At 37.3% G+C, this 11477-nt stretch overlaps 1 protein-coding gene across 2 annotated transcripts in view; it reads left to right on the top strand.

The window, feature by feature from the left end:
* Nucleotides 1–11477, top strand: part of ARL15 (ADP ribosylation factor like GTPase 15) — a 276210-nt gene that overhangs the window by 209474 nt on the left and 55259 nt on the right. The window lies entirely within an intron of this gene.

Here is an 11477-nt window from a genome sequence, read left to right as displayed (position 1 = left end):
GGTTTTAATGGTACAGCTACAGGAAAGTCCAGTATTTTGCTTTATTTTATGTTGAAAAGATTGTTTTAGTGTTCTGTGCAGTAAAGTAATACCAAAGATGAAGTAAAAGTATTCAAATAACAGTTGAAATATTGCACCTTGAAACGTAGAAACTCAAACTAGCAACTTTTTCCAATCAGTTGGGAAAGACAGTTTTGTAGCCACGACTCCCACAATTTTTGACATAACTGCTATAAAATTTCTAAATATTGTAACCAAGTAAAAAAATTAGGAATTTCTATCTTCTGACCATACTTTTTGATTTTCCTACCATTGTACACTAAATAAGACATGATTTTTATGGACTAAAATATATTGATTAATAGATATAATTTACTTTCTTCTCTGAATCCAAATATGACCAAAGATTTAATTACAGGAGGTATGAAAGTCAAGCTCTCAGGTTCTGTACAGGAGCTCATAGCTATCAGTTGATCAGCTGAGGTCACAAAAGAACCATGTATTGCTTAAACATTTTTTTTTTCTATACAATCCTTTTTAACATAGTACTGGAAGGATAGTATGAGTTTCAAAAGAGTTAATTTAAGAGAGTTGGGCTCTGGGGTACCAAACCAGTTATGAATTTCAGTGCTCCCTCTACTACCAGTATTTAATTCTGAATTAGAAATTAATTCAGCCTTAGAAATGCCTTAATGACTTTGAAAATCAAAGCAAGGTGGTTTTTTTTCCTTCAAATTTCCTACTCCCTGAAATAGGATTTTAGATTTTTGTCCCAGGGATGTGCTGTGAACTCCCATTAAAATATGTGATATTTCCTTCTTTATTATTGTCATGCCAAAAGTGAGGTTTTGCTTAAAAAAAAAAAAATCCTATGAGGAATTGTTTTTGAATGTGTTTTATGAAAAAAACAAAGCTTGTGTGATGGTACTTTCTGCATGTGTGCCTGTGTGCCCTACTAGCAATAACTTTTGACTCTTGTCCAACTTCAACATCTCTGAGCATTGTTCTGAAAAACAAGTTTACCTCGTACTAGATAATAAAGAATCAGTGCAGGACGCAAATCTGTGTCTTAAGAAAACCAAGTTGTACTCTTTTAGCTGCTTATGAAACCACTTGTTTCATATGTAACATATGGGTTTAATTTGTTTCTTTTCCAGGTTGTTCTTTTTCAGCTCATTCTTGCATGACTTTGTCTTGGTCCAGGCTGCATTGTTTTGGTGTGGAGCTGCGAGAGAACAGATTTAGTTCTCATACAGGTGTGCAAGCCAGGAGATCCGGCACTGTTTTACAGAGACTCTGTATAACTTGCTATTACCAATTTCCCTGTATGATGTGGCTTGAAAAGGTGGACAATTGTCTGATGTTAGTGACCATATCACCTGTTCTTTGGTTTTTCTTATTTCAAAAAGATATTTGAGATTTTCTGTAATTCATTTCAGGATGTGTTAGAGGATACTGTGAGCGTGACTTTCTGTCATCCAGTATGACTGGCAAGCCACTGACGTTTTCATCCTTACCAGCCCAGTTATCAGCCATAGAATCATAGAATACGCTGAGTTGGAAGGGACCCACAAGGATCATCAGGTCCAAAACCTGACCCTATGCAGGACATCCCAAGAATCACACATATGCCTGAGAGTGTTATCCAAATGGTCCTTGAATTCTGTCAGGCTTGGTGCCATGATCACTTCCCTGGGGAGCCTGTTCCAGTGCCCAACCACCCTCTGGGTGAAGAACCTTTTCCTAATATCCAACCTAAACCTCCTCTGACATAGTTTCAGGCCCTTCCCTTGAGTCCTGTCACTGGTCACCAGAGAGAAGAGATCAGTGCTTGCCCCTCCTCTTCCCCTCACAGGGAATTTGTAGACTGCAATCAGGTCTCCCCTCAGTCTCCTCCAGGCCAAACAGACCAAATGACCTCAGCCACCGCTCATAAGGCTTCCTCTGTAGACCCTTCACCGTCTTTGTAGCTCTCCTTTGAATGCTTTCTAATAGCTTAACGTCTTTTTTGTATTGTGGTGTCCAAAACTGCATACAATGTTCAAGGTTAGGCCACCACAGCGCAGAGCAGAGCAGGCCATACCTGCCTTCAAGCTTTAACTGAAAGCTGAACAGAGGAGAGACGCATTTCTCCTTTGAGCTATGTTTATCATCCACTTTCAGTTCAATGTATCCCTGCATTGGTCCTGGGAAAGCTAGGGATGCTCTGCTGCTCCATGGTTATCCTATGTAATTTTTACTTACCAGCTTTATCTCATTTTTGTGACAACTTTACCCCAGATGTCCTGGTCTTCCACCTTGATGAGGATAATATTTGCTGTGTGCCACTGCCTTCCCCAGGGGCAACTGCAGAGCTCCCCGGGTATCTCTGTGGTTGCAGCCAGGCAGTTGCAATGCACCCCCTCTCCTGTACTCCCTCTCCTGATCTGTAATTTCTCACCCCTCTTTGCCTCAGGCCATGGACTTTCCTTAAAAAGGAAGTACTCCTATCATTGTGTGGATGCTCTTTTAATCCGTTACTTAAAACATAAAGGAATGATCATTCTGAGTTAGGTTTTCAGCCTCCTGAAATTATATTGTCTGTCTTTGAAAACCAAAGAACATTTCTTTAATTAAAGATATACTGCTTTATACTTTGCTAAACTGTCAATGAAAAATAGGAGTAGGACTTTCAAACTTCACTCACTATTGTCCTGAAACTTCTATTTCCTAAATTATCAAATAGTAGATATTCGATAATTTATTTTGATTTCCTTATTTGAAATGGCATAGAGTGGTTGGTTAGTAGTAGTATCTGTGATGAAAGTTTAGGGAACATTTCTTTCTTATTACTCAAATCTGCAGCACAGCAAAGGGTTGGTTGATCAGGTCCTGGTGTCATCATCTTTGTTTCTGCTCACGTCACTGCTAGCCACTTGACACTGTCCACAACTCTTCCAGTTACCAGTCACTTTTGCAAAGAGATGAGTAAAGGCTTACTAATAAAATTTTATTGTTTGACTCTAACTTTGAGGATGTGTTTCCAAGATATTGTTGTTCAGCACAAAGCAGGCTTTTTCTTTTAAACATGTACTGCTTGCAGGATGGGCTCTGAATTCAGGTTGTACTTAGTGCCTTGGTGTCAGGCTTGTTTTGTTTGGTTTAGTTTTGTTAATTTTTCACCACAGCTAAAAGACCAATGTTTTGTCTAGTAGGAAGAATGCTTTGGACTTCTGCAGGAAAAAGTATTTCTTGTTTTGTTTATGCAGATAGGTTTTATGGATTATTTCCTCCTTTATCTACCATCTGTTGTTGACTCCTATTCTCTCTGGAGGTTCTTCCCCCCTAACTCTCTCAAATATTTCCTTTTTTAGCAAATACATCATGCAGCTCTTTTTTCTGTGACCCTGAAGTATTCACTCTGTTGTTCAGCGTTATTTGCTACTTTGATAAAAAAAAATCCTTGAATAACTGTGACTAGAGTTTTTAAAAATAACTATATTGCTTTAGACACCTGACCAATACCCTCTGAGTGCTTAGTATATTCTCCTGGAACTGAAAGTGTTTTTTGTTTTTCAAGAATGAAAATAAGATGTCCATGGAAGAAAGTGGGAAGAGTTCATTAACAGAAGGCAAGTTACTGATGCCTGACCTCACTTCTGAGTTACACAGAACTAGATGTAAAGTAAGGCCTTAATACATCTAGGTTTGCTCTTTTAACTTAGAACATAAGCTAAGTATTTTGAAGGCAAGCATATAAATTAGAAAAAGTGGACTGCATGGTGTGAAATAACTGAGAATTTTATTTCCTTTCTTTTTGCATGGATCTTTTTTTTATGTAACATGTTAAGCATACATTGACATAAGTATTTCACACTCTTGCAAACAAAAAATGTGATTTTGCGAAATCCGTGATTATAAAAAAGAAACTGACCAATTCAATGTCAATTCATTCATTCCAATTCATTGTACTAAACAATTAAAAAAATGTGTTTCATGAACATCTTCACATATTGATAGCTTTGATAGCTCTGATATAAAGTTAACTCTGGTGTTAACAGGAGTGGAATCTATATTAAACCTTCCACCCTGTTATATCAAATGTGTTTGTAATTTTTACATATGGGCTTTTCTTTTTTTCATTATAACTGTATCCTTTACAGAAATGCTGGTAAAATAGTCATAACTAAGTACTGATTTGAGTAAGGATTAGCTAGTAATATTGGGTGAAATGCCTTAGAGGCTGCACGTGATACTGTATTTCAACAGCATAGAGGTTGATCACAGCTTCAGTTACTCTTAGCATGGGTGAGTGGTCACATTGCTTGACAAAGAAACGTAATTATCAGAGGAATACATTTTAAACTGGGATGGTGAAGTACTTTTTTATCAAGTTGCAATGAAGTAACATAAAGGAGAATTGTTTTGTGAAATGGCAGTGCTATCGTCTAATACCTGTGGCAGTATGTCTTACACAACAAAAACCATTTTAGTGTTAGTCTACTGTATTTATTAGAAGAGAGTGGTTTTCTCTGTGAAGCTTTGCAATTGATTTAAATTAAATTATAACTGTGGTGACAAAGTTCTTTGTTTGAATGCTTTTACATCAAATGGGTATGTGCCCTTGCATGCTGGAAGGATGCAGAAAATATTCTGCTCAAGATACTGAGATTCAAGTAGTCAAATTGGCATGAAAATTTTGAATATTGGGCAAAAGTCAGGTAAGAGTTAGCTCCCGTCAGATCACAAATCTGATGTTTGTTTCATGGTTAATGGGCACCCACAAATCCATTTTTGTGGAGTATGCTGGTGGGCCAGTGCCTAATAGGTTGGTTGTTCTTGCAGGCGGGTACAAGATCTGCAATGCCAAAGGGGGGGCTTATGCAGCCACAGTCATCAAGTATGACTGAAGTTTGCCAAACTTCATATAAGCAGACCCATAAAAGATCAGTCCTGCATTGGTAAAGACAATATGTCAAAGAATGCATGGAATCTGAATAGGTGTATAATATTGCAGGAATTCCTCTTGTTTTTAAGCTATACGATGACTTTTTGAGTATTCAGGTGTTTAAAAATAACAGTCCATGAAGCCTTACTACTCTAACCAATGAGCATAGACAACTTTTTATGACTAACACCTCATTTGTTAGCACATTATATTTTCAACTTGTTAGGTCAGCATCTGCAATTACTGCAGATTGTTGGAGGGAACTTTCTATATTTTACAAGAAGGAACATGTCATGTCATGTCATGTCATGGCTAGACTTCGGGAACGAAGATTTAGGAAGGCTCTATCCACGTTTGTTACAGGTACACTGGTGGCTGAAAAGGCCAATATGAGATAGACATATCCAATTGCAAAAGGCACAGCAGAAAGACTCCTTAGGTGGTAAATGCTGCAAGACACGGTTCTTTCTGCGCTGTCTTTTCTCCTTGAGAGTGATCCTGCGTGCTTTCTCAAAGGAAGCAGCAGCGTTGTAGATGGTGTGTCTCCAGACCTCCCGATTGGAGGCCAGAGTAGACCAGTTATGTTGATCAATATGGCCGAGGCTGAGATGTTGTTTCAGGGAGTCCTTGTATCTTTTCTTTGGGGCTCCTCTCTTGCAGCAGCCGGTGGCAAGTTCACCATAAAGCAAGATCTTAGGGAGGTGGTGGTCCTTCATCCTGGAGACATGCCCTGCCCAGCGCAGCTGTGTTCTCAGCAACACGACCTCAATACTTGTGACTGCTGCTTGTTCTAGAACAGATGTATTGGTCACATAATCTGACCAGTGGATGTTAAGGATTGTACGGAGACAGCGTTGATGGAAGCGTTCTAGGAGACAGAGGTGGTGGTGGTAGATGACCCATGGTTCGACCCATGACAAGAAGGAACGTATGTAGACAAAAAGGACCAATCTGGGCGAACTGCTAGTTGGATTACATCCCCTGAGACCTTTCTATGAACTCCATGGGCAAGAACTTCTTCTGAAGTAGCGCATGAGTAAAATCTCAAGTTACTGCTTTTTGGATCCACCATTGAGTGAATGACAGCAAAAGGCAAACAATGCCAACAAGAGAAAAATTTAAAAAAATTTCCACAGACTGCCATTTTCTTTTATCCATATGTCTTCAATCAGGTTTAGACAAGCTTAAACATCATTTATTCCCCACAAATTCAGTTTTAGTGAGGCAGGCAGAGGCAAGCAGAATTACTGAGTTGGAGGATTCTTAAAATGTCTTTGATGCAAACTACCTTCTACTTATCAAAAAAGTTTAAGCAAATTAATTCCTCTCTCATAATGAAAAAAATCAATATGCTTAAAGAACAATATGCTTAAAGCAACAAACAAACAATCCAAAACCAAACAAAACTGTAAATTTGTATTGTTTCTTTGAGACACCTGCTGCAGAAGATGTTTTGGAGAAAAGTGTAGAAATCGGAGTCATTAGAGAAGATCAAAAGCATCTGGCCATGCTTTAGAGATAGTGAAAATATTCAGTATTCAGATGACAGAGACATGGCACAATGAGACCTGGAAAAGAGAGAAGTTTCTTCTGAACAGTTCTTTTTATATGAGGAAGAAAAAAGCCCTCCGTGTGTTTCCACTTCCTTTAGCAAACCAGCTTTTTACGGTGCTAGCAGACTAGAAGTCACACCTAAACACAAGATAGGACTTGCACAAATAGCTGCTCTTTATGAAAGTGATGCTGATCATCGAGATATCCTGAAGTGACTGTTAGAACTGTAACATCTTATAAGTTTTCCCCAAAACTTCCCATTAACTCTATTTGCTCTCTCTCTTGATATGAACAAGAAGAATCTGGCATTTTATCAGTTGTCAAAAATAAATCCAATGAAGCAACACCTTTGCGCAACAGTCTAGTGGAAAGTGTCTGTGGTCTGTTGCAGGGGGATTGGAATGAGATAATCTTTAAGGTCCCTTCCAACCCAAAACTTTCTATTATTCTATGATTTGTTTTTTAATGATTTATCAAACTCCTGGGAGTGCCTCTAGGAGGTACAAAATAGTGTATATCATAAGTATGAGGATTTACAGTTACTGTGATCACCAGTGTTAGGTGGTGATGAGAACTGTTGGGAACTTGTCTCTTTCGTTAAGTTTATGTGTCAGTTGTCATCCTATAGATTTTTTCAGCCATAATGTAACATAAAGGTCAAATAACGCAACTGAAATTTCCTAAGGGATTTCTGATTGCTACTTATGACAATCTAGAGGTTTGGGCCTGAAACAGGAGAGCTTTTGTGCCTGAAGCTGACTTAATTAGGAAACCTTAATTCTTTCCCAGGTCAGGATGCAGCTTTGGTTTCATAAATACTATATCCACATCTGACATCCTGGTCTTATTGTTTTGCTTATTATGCTCATGTCATCAGCATTTTATTAAATAATTTGACTACAAAGAATTTCTCTTTAATGCAGAATCAAATGTATATAATAATAAAAATATTACATTGCATAATTTTATTGCATATTATGATATTTGAGGGTGAAATATTTTGCAAATCCAACTCCTTCCATTAAAGAATAACAGGGCTTGTGATATTCCATTGGTTTTGCAGTTCAGCCATATAAACCACAGCTGTATTAAATGAACAGAGCACTCCACAGCACTTTGTATGCAAGTTAGGCAGGTTTTTTTGGTAAGGTATTACGATATGTAAAGAGGTGTCTGCTTCAGTATTTGGTCTTTGTGCTTAATTTTTTTACTTTTGTAGGATTAAGCCAGACCCTTTATATTGCTTTAATGTATTTTTGCATGCATTATAAACACACCCACACATGCATCAGTTCAACATTCCATCAAGGCAGCTGATTTAAAAAAAATGTTGTTAAACAAGTTGAAACTGGTTGGCACGTATCTGAAGAAAGAAATCAAATAAAACTGGCAACTAAAGAGAAAGGGAAGTTGATACTGGCACATCATCACAGAGGTCTCTAGGTAAAACATATGCAAAAGCCCTTAAAATGTAGTTCTTCTTTGAAAAGTGACTATGTAAAATGTCACCTTACTCAACAGATCTATTCCTTGTGTATACTCAGTGTTGCATCTGCTTGCCTTGTAATAAAAGATATGTTTTTATTTTTATTACTTTTCCTGTTAACTCTATAGTATCAATACAAACCTACCTTACATTTGTGCTACCAAAGGTTGGTCACTTAACACAGTTTCCAAAGGACTCTTTGCAAAGTGCAAGTTATCTGTTGGATGGACAGCAATAAAAGATCACTCTGAAGCTGTCAAATTCCAGCCTGAGTTTGAATTGGCGGTACCTTCATCTTTGTGTCTCCGGTTTTACCTTTTTGAACATAAATTATCCCAGTCTCTTTGATAGTAATGCTCATATTGAAGTTTTGTTTCAATGGGCTAGTATTTCATGACAGAACATAGAAAACGAATTACTGGAATTTAAACTCATGATTGCAAGTGGAGTAAATCTGGTTTAAGAAGCGTGGTATAGGTAGAAGGAGCCATTCAGCTATTTCTGGAATTACTTTCTACATACTATCAGGTAGAAGTGTTGCTCATATTATAACCCTTTTTTTATAAAAAAGACTAATTTCATAGTATTGAAAATAAATTTTCAGTCTTGTCCTTTCACCTTAAGTGTAAAGTTGCTCAGAAGAGTTTTTTATTGCTAATTATCATTTTGCAGGATTAATTTTGTCAAGGCAAGGGGTTTTTTTCTCTCCTTTTATCATGATAGACACTTCATTAGGCATGCTGAAAATATAATTATGCTTGATCACCTACTTCTTACACCCCTGAACATAGTGCAGATATTTATGTATCTACTTGTCTATGTGCTTGCTTAGATTTCTTGCCCTTACTAAATGTAAAGTAGCTGTGAAATATGCAAATAAATGAAAGATATCTAACTATGTGTTAGTCAGGACTTAAAATCTAATTATCAGTGTTATTTGTAAATATGATTACCTGTCCGCTAGTCCACCTGTGTTTCTTTTGCAACTTCTGTTTCTTTTATCTACCCTTCTTTTAAACCCTATGAAAGAAGAGAAAAACATGTCCAGAACTGAGAGAGCCATGAAGAATTTCAATGTGGACAACTAACAAAAGTGCTATTACAGCACTTTGATAAACTCAGAGTTTAAAACTTGAGGTTAAGATACTGCCTGAGTATCAACATTGTAATTTTCAATCCTCATCAGAAAATGGGATGTTGCAACAATTTTGAGTTGCTTGATGTGAATAAAAATGGTTTGGGTATTTTTTCACAAAGAAAATTTCTGAACAGTTTTCAAATATGTGGTCATTGACACATTGGTTGGCACAGTGCAAGCACACTAGCTGATACCACAGCCCCTGATGGGATCACGAAAGTGTTCAAAATTGCCTAGAGAGTGTTAGAATGGCTTAAGAATTTATTTTATGATATTCTAAAAAAGCTAAAACTTAACCAGGATGACTGGGGTTTTTTTCTTGGTGTTGTAAACCTGTATGTTGGGGTGATGTGACAAACACAGTTCTTCACATCTTTCTGGTTTTCATTGTTGGGACCCTGGAAGCATACCCAATATTTGGCTCCTGGGGTGATTGTATAATCAGATGAGCTAAAAGCCATGGGCTTGCACCAAGCCTGAGAAATGTTGCAGTGAAGCAACTGTGTGCTCAGAAGAGGACATCAGCTTGAGCACCTTCTCTTTTTTTCCTTTACTCAGTCAGCAGCTTGCTGGTGATCCCAGACATCATTTCAGCTAATGTAAGAAGCCAACTACATGCAGAACACTGTTCTCAGATATACCTTTTATCCTAGTCTGCTTTACTTGTAGCTCAAAGGTTTTCGAGTTCGTGTGTGTGCACTGAAAGGCCTCCACGTGCTCATTTCTCCCTTTTCTTCACTTATGATACAATAACAGTTTGTTTGAGAAACTAAACAACTCTCTTTTATGGGTCAGGCTAACTATTTTGGGATAAAGGTACAGGTTATTCATATGCACAGCTCATACTTTAAATGTGTTTTCTGACATGACTTGCCGCTTATATGAAGAATACACCAGGGGATTCATGACAGTCATCGGGTTTTTTTCCTCCTTTCAAACAAAAAAGTAAATCTGGTCAAAATTTTCTAATCTGATGATTGTTCCCATGGTAACATGAAATATGGCTACATATGAAATATGTGTGTTTGTACTGTAAGCTGACTTGAGATGCTAACATTAACTATAGTACTTTGCTACCATCTCCTCTGTATTTTCTCTTCCAACCTTCCTATGCCTAACACTTTGGATAGTATCTGACTGTACTTCTGAGAAACTGGAGTGCTGTGTGTTTCCTTTAGCTCCAGTTCCTTGAATCCTTAGTGAATGGGGTCCATGAGTTACCAGTCATTGTAGTGATTACATGAAATGTCACCTGGAATGACTTGTGTGTGTTACACAGATTGTAAAATTCAGTGATCTGATGATCCCTCTGAACCTCAAATCCATGGGCTGCAATCTTAGTCTGCATGTCAACATTTGAGGGGGTTTATGTATTCAGTTCAGTAATATTGAAAGTCTGACAGGTCATGTTTTGATAGCTGGACTTTCACTGGTCACAAAGAGAAAATATCACACACAGGTTTTGGGGTTGGTTTTGGTTTTTTTGGTTTTTTTTTCATTTTAATGTGGGATCTGTCATGGCTGTGCCAAAAATCTGTTGATGCAATTTCTCTTGCCAGTGCTTTGAATCAGGGATGGGGGGAAAACTCAAAATAAAAACATATGTTATAGAATTTAGGAATTAGATCTAAATTCCAGTTTCTTATGTTGGTGATAAGAATTATTTGTCTGTAGAAAAAAATCTACACTCACCACCTTGAGTTACTGTGATGTGTATTTTTCAACTAAGATATGGTATTAGCAGATTATTCTCTCCTTTTTGTGTCCATTTTAGAGCTGTAGAAAGTGCTTTTGCAAAACAGTCCCCTGTAAAGATTGAGGAGTGATGGTTAGGTTCTTCTGCTAATGACAAATGCATAATACTTATTTTCTGGCTACTTTTATCTCTTCAGAAAAAAACAACCAAAACTTATAAAGACTTCTATGCCAGCAATGTTTTGTGTCCTGAAACTGCTTTTGCTTTGATATTATGGGCAATCTCTTTCAGTATGTGAGCACTGTTGTGGATGCTAGCTTTAGTTTCTGCAGCTTCTTTGACTCTGTTGATTACCTTGAAACCTTGTGAAGTTCATATTTCATTGCCAGCTATGTCATTAAAATGCCGGTCTCCTTTCTCCATTCTTGCTTAAGTGCCCCAGTAGAGCTGCAGACTACAGATCTTACATTATGTACTTCTTGCCCTTTTAAGTAATCTCCAGATAAATCTGTTCCACCACTTTTTTATTTCCATATAATCAAGTAAGAAATTTTCTATCTGTTATATATTAAATGACTTAATGTTTAGACATGAATTAGGGCTACTATTATAGTTGCAAACTGAGACTTCAGTTTCTTCCTTTGAAAGAAACAATACTTGAGAAGGACTATGCTAT

Source organism: Corapipo altera, unplaced genomic scaffold (assembly GCF_003945725.1).
Source record: "Corapipo altera isolate COAL_440 unplaced genomic scaffold, ASM394572v1 61411, whole genome shotgun sequence".
Classification (NCBI taxonomy): domain Eukaryota; kingdom Metazoa; phylum Chordata; class Aves; order Passeriformes; family Pipridae; genus Corapipo; species Corapipo altera.
The sequence above is the reverse complement of the archived record's forward strand: the minus strand, read 5'-3'. Positions and strand labels throughout refer to the sequence as shown.